This window comes from Camelus bactrianus, chromosome 13 (assembly GCF_048773025.1).
Source record: "Camelus bactrianus isolate YW-2024 breed Bactrian camel chromosome 13, ASM4877302v1, whole genome shotgun sequence".
Taxonomy (NCBI): Eukaryota; Metazoa; Chordata; class Mammalia; order Artiodactyla; family Camelidae; genus Camelus; species Camelus bactrianus.
The window spans coordinates 58,917,137-58,935,377 of NC_133551.1; the positions used below are offsets into that span (position 1 = coordinate 58,917,137).

An 18,241-nucleotide genomic window follows, 5' to 3' on the forward strand; every position below is an offset into this window, starting at 1 on the left:
TGGCCAATTTAAATGAGTCAGAGCCTCAGCTTCAGACAGCTGGGTTGGAGTCTGGACTCCACTCATCAACTGTGGAATTTGGGGGAAGCTGTTTCTCCTGCTACACCTCATTCGATATCAACCCCAGTAAATGCCCAGGGTCGCTGCACACAATCAGTGCCCCATCACCCCCCTCCTGTCTCACCAATGTGTCACACCCATTGTTTATACATGTGACAGTCACTTGCTCATCATTGACATTTCTTCCTGATTGATCTATTAGAATGGAATTTACCTTTAGTTTCTTATTGTAACAATCACCAATAGCACATGAATTCATAACCACTCTCTAATATAATCCCTGTTGGGTAGAAGTAGAGAATTCCTGCTCTTATTAATGTGATAAAAAGTTGTTAGCTGCGCTCCCTCCCATGTATACCCTGGGTCTCTAGGCCTCTCCTGGTCTCTCTCCATCTGGGCAAATTCATCATTTCTCCCCAAAAAGATGTCATTTGTCTTCCAGGCTACATGGTCAGCAGGATGGATATTGTAGCCACTTCCCAAACATACATCACTTTGTCAATTTGCAGCAACTTCTACTTCGCTGCTGCCACTGCTGGCTGCTGAGTATTGAGAACTTAGCCTGGGCTAAGTGTGGTGTCCAGTGCCTTGCCAGCCTCATCCCTATGAAAGAGGTGCCAGCTCTGTTCCCAGTTTACAGACATGATAACTGAGGATCCAAGCTGAGGCACTTTCCCCTACTCACTCTGCCAGTGAGTAACGGAGCCAGCCTTTGATCTCAGATGTCTCCATACCTGAAGCCTACACTTTTAACATTTTGCACCAAAGAAAGAAGGCTGTCCTCTCCTCTCTCTCTTCCCCCTCCCCTTCCTCCTCTTTCTCTCTTTCCCTCCCCATTGTGATCTTTGCTCAAAGCCCAAAATTGCCAATGCCCTTAGACTAGGAGACTGAGATATGAAACTCCATCTCACAGGTAGAAACAGTGAAGGGGACCCGGCCTCAAAGACCCACCTGAGGGCACAGCCCACTTGAGGCCCCTTCTTAGTTTTAAAATTGCCCAACTAGACAGGAGTGACACATTTGCTTCTCATTTACTCTGTCTGGCAGCTCGTATGTGCCCCTCTCTCTACCCTCAAGCTACCTCTTTGCAGACGTGTGAGGGATGGGAAATGCTGTCCCAGGGTTTACCTTCATACTGTGCCAAGCAGCTTCTCCTGGACCTTACTGGATCCTCACAGCATCCTAGGAGGGAGAACATTATGCCCACTTGGAAGATGTGAAAACTGAGACTAAAGAGTATCATAGATTTTGGGAGCTGGAAGTCCCCTTAGGGATCATCTATCATGCCATTTTATAAATGAGGAAACTGAGACCCAGAGAGAGGAACAGCTTGCCCAACATCACACAGCAAGTGAAGGGCAGAACCAGCACCAGATCCCATGTTCCCTGATTGCTAGGCCAAAGTTGCTAACTTTATGAACCAGTCCAGGATGTTTTGTGGATTTCAGCATGATTCCCACCCCACCTGCCCTTCAGCGAAATCAGAGGGTGGAGTTATCCAGATTCAGATACAGATTCTGAACTCTGCCACCAATGTGAAGTGTGAACTTAAGTCACCCCATCCCTTCTGCAAGCTATGTTTCTCATTGTAAAATCATTATTTGTGGGACAAGCATGCTACATTTGAACACCCCAGGCATTCCGGATATGCTCAGAGTGTCCCTCCTCCCTTCCCCCACCACCCCAGTGAATAAAAGGCTAAATAAAAGCATTTCAGAAAACCTTGGCTTGGAGACAGTCACTTCAATTCCACAACAGCAATTTTAATTGCTCCTCCTAGAAACCTCCATGGATCCATTTCGGCCAAATAAACTGATTTGTTAAAATGATCGTTCCTCAATGCTATTCTCATTGGCTGCAAATAAATGGCTCTTCTGGATGAGCCCTGAAGTCCAGCTGGGACAATCCATCCTTCTAAAGTGATATTGGCTGGGAGGTGGCATTGACTTATGTCCGATTAAAATAGCACCTCACCGAGTTCCTCTAACTTTTACTTAACTGGAGTTGGAACCTCCCACTGGGAGGCTCAACATTCCATTTTCCTGGCAGGAGGGTGCCTCAGGCTGTCCCAAGCAGATTACATTGTGGAGGGAAGAATGGAGGGTGGGTGAAATGGATCTGAGGAAGAGGGCTCTGAGCTGGGCAGGGCCTGGGACAGTAGACCTTCTGCTGTTGGTGATGGCCAGCTTCGAGAGGATCAATGCATTGGTGTAACCTGCCTTCAGGGTCTGGCCAGGGCACTTAGACAGCTTTGAGGCTCATTTCTCATTTATTCACTCAATCATTCTCTTCCTCACTCTCTCAACAAACATTTAATAACCATCGATTTCCCAGGGCCCTGCGCTTGGAGGTAGGAATACAGATATGATAAGAACCTGCCTTTACTGAGATGCTTACAGTCTTGCACAGGACACGGAAATGCCTACTGGAAATCAGAGAGCAAGAGGAGAAAGCACCAAAGTCCTCGGAGGTCAGCTGCGGGTGCTGTCTATCTTAGAGTAGGTGCCCCCAAGATACGTCCTGAGAAAAGGACATGGGTTCTGGTTGTTTACTTGGGGGTAATCCCGGGGAGCACAGTGAGAGAATGCAAAGAATGATGCAGGGAAGGGGGGGTGAAGCCAACAAAGAGAGCATCCATGAGTGGGAACCTCTGTAGGCCACTGGGGCTCAGTCCCACTGGCGACTTCTGGGGAGCCACGTGGAGACAGCACAGGACTGTCCTGTTGGTACCTAATCTACTGACCCTCATCCCCTGTAGTGTGAGGGCCTCTCCTGGAATGTGTTAAGTCCCCTGCATGGGGACACTGTGCCTGCTCACTGATGAGCAAGCTTCCACGCCACTGCAGAAAGTGCACAGGCCGAGAAGAAGGGAGCAGTGGACCGTTGGCGTGCTGGGAGCTGACTTTGCTGCCGGACAAGCCGGGCTGGGCCAAGCGGAGCTGGGTGAGTTGGCAGCAGCGTCTGCTGCAGTGTTTTCAGAAGGAGCTAGGCCTGGACAAATCAGGAGACAGCAGCCTGCTGAAGTGGACCTGGGGAATGGCTTACCTAGGTGGTTGGAACGGAGAAGACAAAAATGGAAACAGAGACCCAAGGCAATTCCTTTAGATAATAGATGCTGAGAAGGCAAGAAGGCAGCCACGCCAGGAGCTGGCGGATGTGAGAAGGGTTTCCTTTCCGGCCAAGGATGAGAAAGGTTTGAGCAGCTTGTACACGTGGAATTTAAGAGGTGGGGGTGAGGAAGCTGAAGAAATGGGAAGAGCAGAGGTGGCCAAGAGCTTCTGAGGCGGTGGACAGAGGGGGCATCCCGTGGAAGGTATAGGGTCTGGTCTTCCCCCAGGCGAGGGCCCAGATCTGGGTGAGGATAGCCAGGTGAGGAGAGGGGAGGGAGTGCCCCATGGCCTCTCTGTCTCCAGTACTGAAGGGGCCTCAGGGACCTACAACCAGTGACAGGGCTGGGTTTGGAAGGCGATCTTGAGAAGAGCAAGGCCCTGGAATCATCCTGGAGAAGGAGGGAGAGGGAGCAAGCCACAGAAGGTCAGAGGAGGGACGGGTGATGCTGGTGACAGCTGAGGTTGGCACCTGTGCCCTGGCATGTAGTTTTTCAGCAGCTGCTCCATGCTTAGCACATATGTGGGAAAAGCAGCCGGTTCCATCCGTCCCTGGCTGGTTTGGTGGGGCAGGAGTGGGAAGGAGGACGCCAGCCCAGTGCAGACACAGCTGTCCTGGGGCAGGATTGTCCTGCACATAAACGACAAAGCCCAGGGCCAGGCACATAGTAAGTGCTCAATGAACACTGGCGCTCTTGTGATGACTCTTAACCACGCTTCTCTGTACTTGTGTTTCTCTGTCTCCTGCGTTAGTCTGTGAGCCCCTTAAGACCCAGAACCTGCCAATTCACATCGTCCTCTTAGACAGCACAGGCTGACAGACAGCAAATATCTACTGGGTGGATGCATAAAGGGAGAGTTGAGGGGTTGCCAGACGACACAGAGATTGTCTCTGAGGGCAGAAGATGGGCAGAGAGATGCCCAAAACCCTTATCCTCCACACCTACAGGCAGGTAGGGGCCACCCTGTGGTTGGCCAACAGGATTTGTCCCCCACACCTTTAGAACACCAGCCTGGAGCCCCCCGATGGGAGAAGAGAGCACAGCCACCCTTCTGACTTCAGACCACTTCCGCCTCTGCACTGGGCTGATTTACTCTGGTCACTTGTCAGTGTAGACCTGGCCCCCAGGGGCTTCACGACCACTCTGCTGTGTGGGCAGCGGGTTCGCAGGAGCAGGTGTTTCTCCTCTGCTCACCCACAGCTGTTCTGCACCTGGACTCCATAATTCCTGCCGCCCCTGCAGGGAGCCCCTGCCCACACGCCCTGCAGGAACCCCGAGCTCTGCAGGCCTCACACCTGCACATACCCAAACGTCTCTGCTGGAGGGATCTTGTTTTTCAAAAATCCCTTGGACATTCTAGAACCACAAAAAGCAGCTCATTTCAGTAGTCATAATGTCCTGACAAGTAAGTCGGTACATATCCCCCCTCTCTCTTGCTCTCTCTCTCTCTCTCTCCTTCCTCTCCCCCACCAACAATATGTCAGGACAATCTGTCCCCTAGCAGAGGGACCATCAAACAACATCGAGCAAAATTTCAACACATGTAACCAGACTGCCTGGCCTGGGTATGTAAGCAAGGGCCGTCAATAAAGCTGCATGTGGCCGAGCCTTGCCTGGTTCACTGCTTTTCCAAATGCTCTGCATTTGCTCTGCTGAAAACAAGGTCCCTTAACGACGGGCATTTCATCTTTGCAGGAGGACGTGGCTGCAGGGAGAGGGGTGCACAGGCAGGGCCACGGGAGGCTGTGCAGTGCCGTGGCCGGGCCGCTCGTGGGCCCTCACCGGGCAGAGCCTCTGTGTCCTCGTCAGCAGAGGGGACAGTGACAGCCCCTTCCTTGTTTGGAGGATTCAGAGAAACGTACCAGGATTATCAGCACAAGAAATGATGGTTCTGTGATATAGGCAGTGGCATCTTCTTGTTTGTTCTCAGGGCACCTGGGAGGTGAATGTCCTGAACTCGTTTGGCAAACGGGAGCTGGAGGGTCAGTGAGATTAGCTGCGGGGCCCGGGCACACTCCTTAGCAACAGGAGGCACTGGGACCCCAATGTGGTACATTCACCCCCAAAAGCGTGACAGAATGGCCTGGGCGCATCCACGGAGGGGACACGGGGACCCTGAGGCTGGCCAGCTGCTGGGGGCTTCTGAGCTGCCATGAAGTGAACTGGGCTGCTCTTCTCAGGAGGTGGGGCTTCCTGTCCTGAAGGAGGCTCCATCTCTGCCTCCACCCAGAGCCGCTGAGTGGCTGTGCCCTCCCCGAGACCTGCTGTGATGGGCATCCCCCTCCATGGCTCCAACTCTCATGGGGCTCCAGGAACATTGCACCCTCCCCTTGCCATCCTGCACGTGCTAATAGCCTCCCGGTGCTGCAGCTCTCGGGGTGCCTCACCTCCCTTAACCCCACTGTCACCTCCACCAGCAGTGCCTGCATTAACACCTCTTTATTTGAACCATCCAGGGTGAATTCAGTTTCCTGCCAGGGCTCTGACTGACACATCAGCCCTCTTTGCATAAATATCCATCACTGCAGTGTCTCCAAATGAGAGTTCTCAGAACTTCTTTCCACGTTAATAAATATTGATATTTACCATCACTTTTCACAATGTGTTGATTTGTATAAAGTTCTTAGAAGAGCCTGGGGTGTTGAGTAGCTCCTTCGGGACCACATGGACTAAGTATGGGAGACAGAGGTCTCCCCAGGGAAAATCAAGGTTCTGTTACATCAAAGATAAGAACGGATGCCACAATAGACGTCATTAGAGGAGAGGATAGCTGCATTGGGTTTTGAAGGATGGATAGGTGTTCTCTTGATGGGAGAAGTGTTTGGGCATTCTGAGGGAGAGGAATGATCCAAAGCAAGACAGCATGAATGAACTGAGTAAATGGTTCAGTATCACCTTCAGAACAAGCCCGTGAGGGAAGCTGAATTATTACCCACATGTGACAGAGCAAGACAGATTGGGAAGTCAGGGCCACAGCGTCCATTAGCCAATGGGAACCGAGCAGTCATCCCCACGCACGTGCGGGACCAGACCCACCAATAGTCAGAATCGGCAGGGAGTCCAGACCAGCAGCCCTGCACCTCCTGGTTCTGAGCGCTGGAGGCTGAAGTGCACGGGGCGAGGCGAGTGCCCCCAGGTCACAGGCCAGGCAGCTCCAGGCCTCGGACGAGAACCCACCCAGGGCTCCAGACTCCCATCCTGGGAGCTTCCACAGAGTCCGCCACCCAACACTGCTCTGGACACACCCGCGGCATCTCCATCACTCAGTGCACCTCCTCCTGGAGCCATGTCTGCGTCTGATTAAATAACCATGGGGGCAACAGCACTGTCCCGAAGAGAAGACCCCGCATGGGAGACGAGGACTACCACCCCCACGTTCCCTGTCAGTCCTTAACCTCCACGCCAGGGGAGTTAAAGTTTACAGAGGTTCCTTTTAATGCTCCAAGAACATTGTCTAACAAGAACCAATTGGCATTTTCTATACTTAACATGTAATTACTGGTCATATAAATCTAAATTGTCCCTATAAACCTATACCAAACGCCCAAGTTTCAGTGTATTTAGGACACTTGATTAATAAAGTATTAGCACAAAACCACCACTAATCTGTTTGCTTCAAGCTGACTTTCACTTTCTCTCCTTCCCCCCACCTCCCCACCCACAATGCCTAGCCCACCCTGCAGACAACAGCATTATGATCTTTGTAAAATACACATTCTACTGAACCTCCCCAGGGCTTCCTGTCCCCCAGGGATCCCACTGCACTCAGGGTCAAGGCCAAATCTCTTCATGTGGCTCCTGCGGTCCCTTAGGATCCAGCCCCACAGCCTCCTCCATATTCTCAACCCTTGGTCACCTCCCAACCAGCACGACCTGCCTCAACCACACAGACCTTCTTGGCATCCTGCTAACATAGCACGTACTCTCTCCTGGGCCTTTGCAGGAGCTGGTCCCTCTGCGCTGGGAGCCCCCTCTCCACTGACCACCTTCCCTGGGCCGCCAGGTCTCTGTAGTGATGTTCCCTCTCAAGGAGGCCTGGCCCTGCCTGCTCTAAGCTCCCACAGCCCCACATGCCCATTCTCATGGTAGAATAGACCCTCCAGAATGGAACTGCCCACTTCGCCATCTGCCTCCTCCATCTGACTGGGAGCAACCTGAGGGCAGAGGCACATCTCACTCACCTCTGTAGCCCCAGGGCCTGGTTTTAGGCCTGGCCCAGTCAGGGGCTTCTGTGTATGTTGACTAAGGGGTAGAGAACTTCCAGCTGGCAGAGTAGAGCGGGCAGTGTGTCATGGTAGCCAGACTGTGTTTCTGAACCCATTCATCACATGCCAGTACCCTCAACTGTCCAGGCTGTGGCCAGCAGTGACAGGGAGCCCCTGTAACCAGAGAGGGTGTTCCTGACTCACTGCCCAGGAGCGCTTTTGATTGGCCTTAACCAGCAATGGTGATCTCATCTCCTTGGCCAGAGATTAGTCTAAGACCTGCTATGTTCCACTCACTGAAAGAGAAGCAAATCCCTCTTAGATGAGGCTTCTAGGAAAGATTTCTTTTTCTAAATAAAAGGGACAGACTCAGTTGCTACAACTCTCTTACTTTTTGCCCAAACCCTTCTTTCTGCCTACTATCCAGACATGATGTCTGACTGGGGCTGTAGCAGCCATTTCATGACCATGAGGCTACCAACCCAAGGACAAGAAGCCACAAGTATCAAAGAAGGCAGAGCAGAAGAAACTGAATCCTGTGTGGCATCGTGAACCAGGGCTAGCTGTCACCCACATCTGGACCTCTTTTCAGGTGAGAAAAACAATCCTGCCTTTTTTAGGCCACTATTAGAGAAAGTCTCTGTTACTTGCAGTTAAACACAGTTATAACTGATACAGACAGACCTGGACTCAAGTCCTTTTTCTGACACTGACTAGCTAGGTGATCTAGGTTGAGACAGTTAACTTATCCAACCTTTGTAAGTTTCCCAGAATGCAATTTATTCATCTGGTAAAATGGAATTGACAGTCCCTGCCTCATAGGTATGCTCCATGAGAAGAGGGATCAACATTGTCTTGCTCAGTGCAGGGCCTGGTACAGTAGGAAAAACTGTTAAATGTATCAAGAGCTCACCAGGTGCAGACATCAATCTAAGCAGTCTGCATGAATTGTCTCCCTCAATTTTTATCACATTCCTATAAGTACTAGTATTAGCACCCCTTTTTTGGCAAACAAGAAAACTGAGACACAGAGAAGATGAGTCACTTGCCCTTGGACACACAGCTAGCAAATGGCAGAGATGGGATGTGAACCCAGGCAGTCAGATCCCAGAGCTCACACTCTTAACCACTGTGCTCTGCTGGCCTGGCATCTAGTAGGTACTCAATAAATGCCTGCTGAGCAGATGAATGAACACATGGAGAGCAGTGCTGGAGGACACAGGGGCTTCTGATCCAGCTCCTTCCATCAGTGCCTTGGCTTGTGAGGGGCCTCTGAGGAGAGCCTGGACCCACTGCCCACCCCACCACATCCCTACTCCACCCCCACCCCCACCCCCATCGATACACATCCCCACCCCCACCCCCATGCACACACATCCCCACTCCCCTGACACACCCCCAAGGCTACATCTCCCCCAGGCCCGCAGGCCCTTAGGTGGGTCATTGGCCCACCCCAGCGCTCAGACACCTCCTTGACTCCTGTGATTGAGACAGCACGATTGCTCTCATGTTCACTTTCATTACTTATTGATTTTCTCTGCCCTGTCTCAGCCATGTCCATTTTTATCTCCTTAGAGTAGTAGAAGCCATTCGGGGGAGAAGCAAGAGAGTATAGAATTCTACAGCCACAAACAAGGACCTTTATTAATGGGGCCGTTGCCCCTGACGGGGCGAGAGAAGGGGCCCACCCATCACTCTGGCCACCTGTGCTGGGCTGGGAGAGCCCAAGGCGGGGGCTGTCATCCAAGCTCCCACTGAGGGGCGGGGTGAGCTGGGCTTCCGGGAAGCCCCTGGTGAAGTCCTGGGTCTGGGTCTGGGTCTGGGGTGGGAGTGTCATCTGGGGTGACTGGAGGAGAAGGCCCTGGGGGTGACTGCAGGGGAATGTCCAAGGGGGAGGTCGAGGGGAGGTGGGGGTGGGAGCCTCAGCAGAGGTCAGACCAGGTCGGGGGTGACAGAAAAGGAAACAGGAAGTGAAGCCAGAGGCCAGATCCTGTTGGAAGCAGAGACTGAACTGTGCTCCCAGTGCCCAGGGCCTCGCTCACCCTCCCTCAGCCCCTGAGGATCGTGTCTCGGGCTCCACCAGGCAGGGTGCATTAGGCTGAACCCACAGTCTGAGTCCCCGTCCCCAGCACTCCCTCTGAGGTGAGGCTGTTGGGGGGGTCAACCTCTGCAGACCCCCAGAGGGAGGTCCTAGGGTAGCCCTTCCTGGAGGAGAGAGAGCACCGTGTTGAAGGTGGAGGCCTGGGCCCACCTCTGGGTCCACCATCTCTTACTACGGACCCTGGGCAAGTCCTCACCTCCCTAAGCTGGGTTTCCTCTTCTGCAAGGGGAGAATAATAGTACCTGCCTCTGGGGGTGCGGGGGAGGGCGGGTCACGGGGTCTTATCACAAAGTACCTCGTGGCACAACACCCAGTGCAACAGGGGCTCATTGCTGGAGCTCTGATGTTGACAGTGATGGTGACGACAATGACAACGATGCGATGATGATGGTGCTGATGAGGAGGAGGGGGATGGTGGTGGTGCTGGTGGTGATGGTGGTGGTAATAAACAGGTTGGTGAAGGGTGTGATGATGATGAGGATGTCAACAATGGTGATGATGTCAGCAATGGTGATGAGGATGGCAGTGATGCTACTGAAGGTGATGTTGGTGATGATAATGACAGTGGTGATCATGTTGGTGATGAGGATGATGGTGCTGATGATAATGATGATGGTAAAGATAGTGATGATGATGATGAGAACAATACCGGCGATAATGGTGGTGGTGGTGGTGATGGTGGTGGTGATGGTAATGGAAGAGAAAGATGCAGGCAGAAAACCAGGAGTGACGCCTGACCCTCTATCCCTAATTATCCATCCCCATAATGCCATGACCCCCTAACCTGGGTCTCAACTTCAATTCCCCATGCTCTTGTGTTGTTTTTGGATCATGACCTTCATGGACTATCATTTCTCCAACTGCAGGAACAGGGTCTATTTCATTCACAGCTGTATCCCCAGCACCCAGCTCGGTGCCTGGTGCATGACAGGTGCACATTTAGCATCTGTCCAACGGCTGGAGGAGAAGGCAGAGAAGCTGGAACCAGCCCCTCCTGGTCCCCATCCCTGCAGATCTACTCCTTCACAGCTCCTCACTCGACATCCACATTCCTGGGTCAGAAAGGACACCACGGGGGCTTGGAAATGAGGACAGGAGTCTCATTCTCAGGGTTTGGGCTTCTAGCTCCTTGCCTGCCTTCTTCATGTTCCAAATCAGACACCTCACGGTGATATTGACATTTACCGGTGAAGAGGCACTGTTTTCTCTGCTTCTCACAGTGCAAAGTAACCAGGAGGAGGTCAAGGCACTTTGATGGACTTCAAGACCCTTGAGGTTCCCTCCTGGGATGTCCAAAGTGAGCTCTCACTGGATGCCCTCTGGGAGTCCTCAGAGGCAGCAGACTGCGCCACCTCCAATATTCTGGGTGACGTGGGCTTGTTAGAAGGTGGCTACAGGGTGGCAGGGCTGGGAGCCAGTTCCAACCAGGGCTTGGTCCACTCCTGACCTCTCCAGGATGGTCTGCATCTAAGTGCCCCCATCCAGGGCCTCTGCCCTTGATTCCCAATCCAGGGTCAAACACCGCACGTGCCGAGGGTCAGTAACACTCAGATGAGTGGGGCCCTCGGTCTGTCTGCAGGGGCGCCTTTGTCCCCAGCCTGCAGCCATCTGGCAGCCATGAAGCTGACATTCCCAGTTGCAGGCAGAGAACAGGAGGGATTCTTGTTCTGCCAAATGCCAGAATGACCTAAGAGTTAACCTCCTCTGTTACAACAGATGCTTCTAAGTTAGGGTGAGAGGAAGATCACGGGTTGTGTGTTGTCCATCTCCCAACTAACGGAGGAGTGACGTCAACTAGCAATGGAGGCTTGAGGAACACAGGATCAGGGACAGGCAGGGGTCTCTCAATTCACTGATGAGGGAACTCAAGTCCAGAGTGGTTAAGTGACTTGCCTAGGGTCACACAGCACGCTGACAACAGAACCAGGACCGGAACTCAGCTCTCTTGACCCCGTGCCCTTTCCAGGACACAGCACTACCCCTGATATCACTTCCAGTGGAGGCAGGATGAGAGGGAGGGGGTCAGAGTGAGGCTCGCTTGGTGGGGGTGGCCAGTGGGAGGGGAGCAGAGAATGTCCAGGCACGTGCGCTCTGTGAGGGCAGGGCCTGGCCTCCTGGTTCTCTGCTGCATCCGCAGGACCTGGCACACAGCAGACACTCAGTAAATGTCTGCTCCCAGCACGAGGCCCAGGCTGTGTGCGCCCAGCTGCCGAAGCTGAGTGGAGCTGGCTGGGTGGATCGCGCACTGGGGTACATCCCCCACCCTTCCCACAGCCAGGCAGTCACATCCACAAAGCCCTGCGCTCACTCCACCACATCCCTCCTGACACCAGCGGTCTCGGCAAAGACTTAGAAATCCATCTGAGTCCCACTCAACAAATACATACAAGAAAACGTTGCTGCTTCCTCCTGTCTCTGTTACAGACCCAAGCACTGTTTTCACTTTGCTGCCATCTCCAGTCTCCAGCTGCCCACGTCTTCCCTCTGCCTCCTTCGGGACAGAAAGCCCCACCTCCTTTGCATAGTGAAGGGATGATCGAAGAGCCAAAAATTGGGAAAACCCACCTGCCTCTGAGGGGGCCAGAAGGGCCCAGAAGGATCCGCCCGGCTAAGCGGCAGCTGAGCTGGGCAGCCGGGTCCTCGCACCGCTGAGACCCTGTGCCTGCCAGGTGCCTGGTGCTCCACCCAGTCACGGTGACCTCATCCATCCTGAGTGCTGCACTCACCCACAGCCGTGGGTCCAGTTGAGCCCAGGACTTCCTCGGGCCATGTGTCTGCTGTCCACCCAGTGAGCAGGGCTGGGGCACCTGGAGATACAGTTTTTGCCCTGGAGATGCGGCTCCTGGTGGAGCTGAATCCCAGTGCAGGAGACAGACTCCAAGGCACCTCCCTGCCACCAGCTTTGTCCTGCTTGACTGTCCCGCTGCACTGCCTCCGGGCCATCATTGGCATCACCTCGCTGAGCCTTGTCCCCACCCCTGTGACCTGGGCTGCGGTCAGGACCCCAAAGGGGAAACAGCACAAAGGTCTCTGCAGACGTCAAGTCAGGGCTGGGGTCTGGGTCCTCAGGACTCTGCGGGGCCCCTGCTGGTCCCGCTCACTGTTCCCGTGTGGCAGGTGCCCCCACGGCCCCCGCCGCTGTCTGATCGGAGCCCTCTGCGGCCAGTGTGGAGGGCACGGAGGTGCCCACTCATTCTCAGGTTTCCTGGACATAGACGGGTAGGTCAACAGGCTTGCGTGCCCAGGTCCAGAACTAGCCCGGCTTGACTTGGCTGCCCACTCATTGTATGAACTTGACTGTGTTTGTCATCTCCCTGAGCCTCAGTTTCCCCATCTGTGAACTGGGCCTGTGGGAGTGCCTGCCTCCCAGGGCTCTTTGGAAAGCAATGTGCGGCCCAGTGCCTGGCACGTGGGGAGCCTCTGAGTGTTTCTTCTGCGTGTCAGGAGATGTCCAGCTGTTCTTCCTCCCATCCGAGCCCAGCTCCTCCCTCTCTGCAGCCCCCCTCCCTGGGACCACTGCCCCTGCCAAAGCACAGGACCCTCCATCTCTCTGAGCTGTTCCAACAGCCTCGGGACAGGTCATCTGTTTCAGCCTCCAAACTCCAGGCTGTCTTGAGTGGTGTTTTCTGATTTGCAGATGACATTATGTCGCTCCTGGCTTAATGGTTTTCCTGATGGCTCCTGTCACCATCACCTACCAAATACAGCCTGGAGCAGCAAGGACAGCTCCAGAATGTCCCTGTGAGAGAGGTGTGGGCCAGCAGCTGATGGCAGGGAAGTGAGAACTTCTCTTGCATTTCAGAGATCAGTGAAAGCAGTAAAGTTTTCTAAAGAGGTTTTATTTATTCTTCATGTAAAGAATTAGAAGACAGCGAATATCCACTCCAGTGATGACGACGATGATGATGATGATTTATATTTGGGGTGACTTTGGGAAGAACGTTTATTTGCTTATCCAGAAAGTATTTATTGAGCACTTACTATGTGCCAGGCACTGGTCTAACAGGCCAAGGGTGGCTAAAGGCTCCCAGGGCACCTGCCAGAGCTGCTGCTGCCGGACATCTAGCTGCTCCATGGTCCAGCCTGGTTACCTGTGCAGCCACATCCACCCCTCCTCCCACCTGGCACCATGTTCTGGCACCATGATCTCCCTGCATCTCTTCTCACATGGTTATCACAGCATCACTGCAGAATTAATAGAACTGCAAACCCTTCTTGAAAGAGATATAATATCACTACAACCCCACAACCCCTGCCATCAACTCAGCCTGGAGGCAGCTCGGGATTTAGGCTCCCCACTTTCCATAGATCCCTGACACACCCTGGGCCCCCAGGGCAGTGAAGTTTCTATTAAATAACCAAGTCCTTCATCATGGCTGATTGATACCTTTGCGTGGGTCACACTGTGGGGACCATGATCTGAAGGGGGAGAAAGACACACAGACATACCCTAAGGATGCGGGGGATAAATGCTTTCACGGAGGGATTCTGCCCCAGATGGGTATTCCTGGAGGAGAAAGCAGGGAAGATTTCCTAGAGCAGGTGGCCCTGGATTTGGCCCTTGAACCAAGAATATACTTTTCCCAGTGTAGACGACATGGGGTGAGTGGAGGTACCCCAGGCAGGGGACTCAGCAGGTGCGTTACTGAAGCTCAGGGTTAGGAGCGCGTGCATCACAGTGAGGCGGCCAAGGAGGCACCCAGGGGTCAGTGCGGGTGACACCTCATCTCTAGATCCTCATGGCCCAACCCAAGGGGTGCAGGGAAGACTGGAGGGGTCAGCCCACATAGCACACTTCCAGGGGTGCCCAGAGCCAGTGCTCGGTGACACCAGTGATCTACATGGCGACAGAGCCCAGAGGCAGCAAGAAGGATGTTGGTGGGTACAAGGACAGTGCAGTCTCTATGCCTTGACAGGCGCGGCCCTGACCCTGGCTCTAGTCACCCTCTCTGGACCCCAGTCTCCCATCTGTAAGTGGGGAGTCAAGCCCACCTTGCCGAGATGCTGGGGGCATGACTGACGAACAAGCAAAATGCTGGAGCTCAGAGCAGGCATCCACGTGACCATTGTAAAGGGCCTGACAGCAGGCAGAGTCCCTTGGGCTGTGAGGGGGTTGGAGAATTATCAACAGGGAGGTGATAATTGAAATCTCAGGAGCGAAAGAGTCTCCCGGGAGAGAGTGTGAGAGGAGAAGAGATGAAGGGGGAGTACCACTAAGGGGGGCCCTAAAATCCCTGGCTGGATCCTGCCTGTGGACTCCTCTGAAGTCAGAAAGAGAAACTGGACTGTGGCTGTGGCTACAGAGTGAGCAATTAGACACAGAGAAGAATTTTATCACCATGAAGGAAACAAAGAGTGTAGAGGCTAAGAGGGTGAGCTTGAAGCCCAATTCCCCCATTCACTCTCCATATGACACTGGGCAAGTGGCTTGTCCTAAGGCTCAGATTCCTCATATTTAAAAGGGGAACAACAGCTGTTGACAACCCATCTCACAGAGTTGCCATGAGGATTAAATGAAATAATCCATGTAAAGTGCTGTGCTGAGCACAAACCACTGAGTTAAGTCATAGTGATGGTGGTGATGGTGATGGAGGTGATGATGGTGGTGGTGATGGAGGTGATGATGGTGGTGGTGGAGGTGATGATGGTGGTGGTGATGGAGGTGATGATGGTGGTGGTGATGGAGGTGATGATGGTGGTGGTGGAGGTGATGATGGTGGTGGTGGTCAAGGTGATGATGGTGGTGGTGATGGAGGTGATGATGGTGGTGGTGATGGAGGTGATGATGGTGGTGGTGGTGGTGATGGAGGTGATGATGACGGTGGTGGTGGTGATGATGATGATGGAGGCAGATCCTGTGACCAGGCCCTCCCTGGCTCCCTCCTCTGTTTTGGCCAGAGATGCTCTCATGGTCCACCCTCCTATCCCTTCCCTGGACTTGATGCATAAATCTTCATCTCCATCACTGTGTCATATGTTTATTCAGTGAACGTTCTTAGCTGAAAACTGTGGGGGATTCAACTCATGAAATGTGAAAAAGGGGAACACAGATTTGTTGCTTAAATCCCAGAGACTAAAATTTGGGGGACATGGAGATGGAAGTTCCAGAGAGGCTGAGGAGAGCATGAATGTCAGTCTCCTTGACCCTGAAGGGAGAAACCACATGGGTGGTCTGCATAAGCCTTAGGCTGTCTCAGGCCATCGAGGGAGGTGGGAGTGTGGCAAGAAAGCCCTATTGAAGATGATGTCATGGTAGTGGCCAGTTTCTTACAGCTGCTCCCAAAGCTTCTGTCCCATAGAAGGCTGCAAACACAAATTGCAAGCCCATGGGGGCCAGATTCTGAGTTTTCACACATACATCAGACCCCACAAGGTGAGGGTTATTACCATGTTTCAGATGAGCAACCTGAGGTTCAGAAGTGGAGCGTGACTTTCTCACATTCATTCCAGGTCAGTCTGAAGCCACAGCCAGCACCGTCTCATGTGTAGCTCATTGATGGTACACAAACAAGGCTGGTTTGGGGGGTTTGTCTCATGAAATCTAGTCCTTTCCCTACAAGAGAACCATTAATGGAGGGACAGATGAGAAATTGGGTGTGGGGTTCTGTGTTGAGCAGAATTCACTGGAACTTGATTATTGTCACTTTGCTCCTCTGAGCAGCCTCAAAACATGGCAATATTGTACATCCAAGTTTCAAACCTCTGTGCATCAAAGACACAATTAACCTAGTGAAAAGGTGGTCCATGGAATGGGAAGAAATATTTGCAAGTTACATATCCAATAAGGGGTTAATCCAGAATATATAAAGAACTCCCACAACTCAACAACAACAACAACAGATTTTAAAGTGGGCAAAGAATTTGAATAGACATTTCTCCAAAGAAGATATACAAATGGCCAAGAAGAATTTGAAAAGATGCCGCACGTAACTAATCATCAGGGCAATGCAAATCAAAACCACAGTGAGAAGCCTATTAGGATGGCTACTATCAAGAAAAAAAAAGAATGAAAAAAGAAAGAAAATAACAAGTGTTGGTGAGGATGTGGAGAAACTGGAACTCTTACGCACTGGGAATGCAAAACGGTATAGTTGCTGTGGAAAACAGGAAGATGGTTCCTCAAAATAATTAAAAATTAAATTAACATAAGACCCAGCAATTCCACTTCTAGGTATATACCCAAAATAATTGAAAGCAAGGTCTTGAAGAGATAGTCACACCCCCGCATCCATAGCAGCATTCTTCACAACAGCCAAAAGGTAGAAGCAACCCAAGTGCCCACTGATGGATGAATAGATAAGCAAGATGTTGTCTACACATACACCCAATGGAATATTATTCAATGTGCTGCAGTATGAGTGAACCTTGAAGATACTATGCTAAGTGAAATAAGCTAGTCACAAAAGGGCCAATACTGTACGATCCTGCTTGTGTGTGGTACCTCTGGCTGCCAGGGCTTGTGCAGTGGGGGAAGAATAGGGAGTTATTGTTTAATGGTTATGGAGTTTCAATTTTGCAAGATTAACAGAGTTCTGGGGATGGATGGTTGTGATGGTTGCACAACAACGTGAATGTACTTAATGCCACTTTGAAAAGGTTAAGACGGTAACTTCTGTGTTATTTATATTTACCACAATTAATCATTAAAAAACAGTGACAGTAGATCCATGGTCCTAAAGCCTCTAGGGTCACAAGATGATGAGGGTTCTTGTAGAACTCAGACACCCCAGCCCTCCTAGGTTGTGGCTCTCATCCTTTACTTGAATAAGAAGACTGAAGCTCAGAGAGGTTGAGTGAGCTCCCTGAGGTTCCACAGTGAGTTAGAAACAGAATCAAGCCACTCAGTCACCCAGCCACTGTCCCAAGCTATTTCTAGAAGTCACCAGGAGTCACATTTACATTGACACTCATGACTCAGAGGTCTCCAAGCCAGTTGTCCCTGTTTGGCATATGAGGTCCCTTGCCCATAGTTGTCTGCACTCTCCCAGCATCCTCCACTGCAGCCGGCCCCTGACAACATGGGCCCCTCATTTCCTCCCCAGACCTTGTTTTACATCCTGGGGCCTCCTCCCCATCTGTCACATGCTGCACCTCCTTCAGCACACCTCTGTGTCCCCGTAGCTGCCTGTCACCCTCCTGTGGGGAGACAGGAGATGTGGGCTTCCAACCAAGACCCCACAGTGCTCTCAGCCAGCATCAGCAAACACAAACCAGCAAACCAGCAAACCAGCGAACACAAACCAGAGTACACAAACACGGGGGAGCGGCCTCAGCTGCCAGATTCCCAGGAGGAGGCTGCCATCTTGCACAAACACAGGGGAGCGGCCTCAGCTGCCAGATTCCCAGGAGGAGGCTGCCATCTTGCAAGCAATATTAACTCTTTCTCAGCCACCATCTTCCCATCACCAGGGCATCCCTCCCAGCACAGATAGCAGTGTCCACCTTGAGCTGACAATGAGAGCCTTTCCAAGTGTCTTCCTCTCTCCCCAGAATGTTGTGAAAGAGTGCTGACCTTGCAGTCAGGGTCTTGGCTCTACCGTTCCCAGCCTGTGAGACCCAGGCAACTGAGTGTCTTCTCTGAGCCTCAATTTTCTCATCTACAATATGGAGACAGAAGTAATGATTCCTCAGTGTGTGTATGAGATGAGAATAGAATTACGAAGTCAAAGCCCTTGGCCCCTAGGAAGATCTCTGTGAATGCTCACAGTAAATGTGCCTTCTCCCTTCTTCCTTTTCAGTGAACTGGAATGAGTGTAGGTTGACATC

The 18,241-nt window shown here is 52.2% G+C and overlaps 1 long non-coding RNA gene across 1 annotated transcript in view; it reads left to right on the forward strand.

Moving 5' to 3' along the window:
* Positions 1–18,241, forward strand: part of LOC123614413 (uncharacterized) — a 77,242-nt gene that overhangs the window by 50,318 nt on the left and 8,683 nt on the right. Inside the window, exon 2 of the long non-coding RNA XR_006721763.2 lies at positions 7,802–7,966. This is a non-coding gene — a long non-coding RNA (uncharacterized LOC123614413). The remainder of the gene's footprint in view (positions 1–7,801; positions 7,967–18,241) is intronic.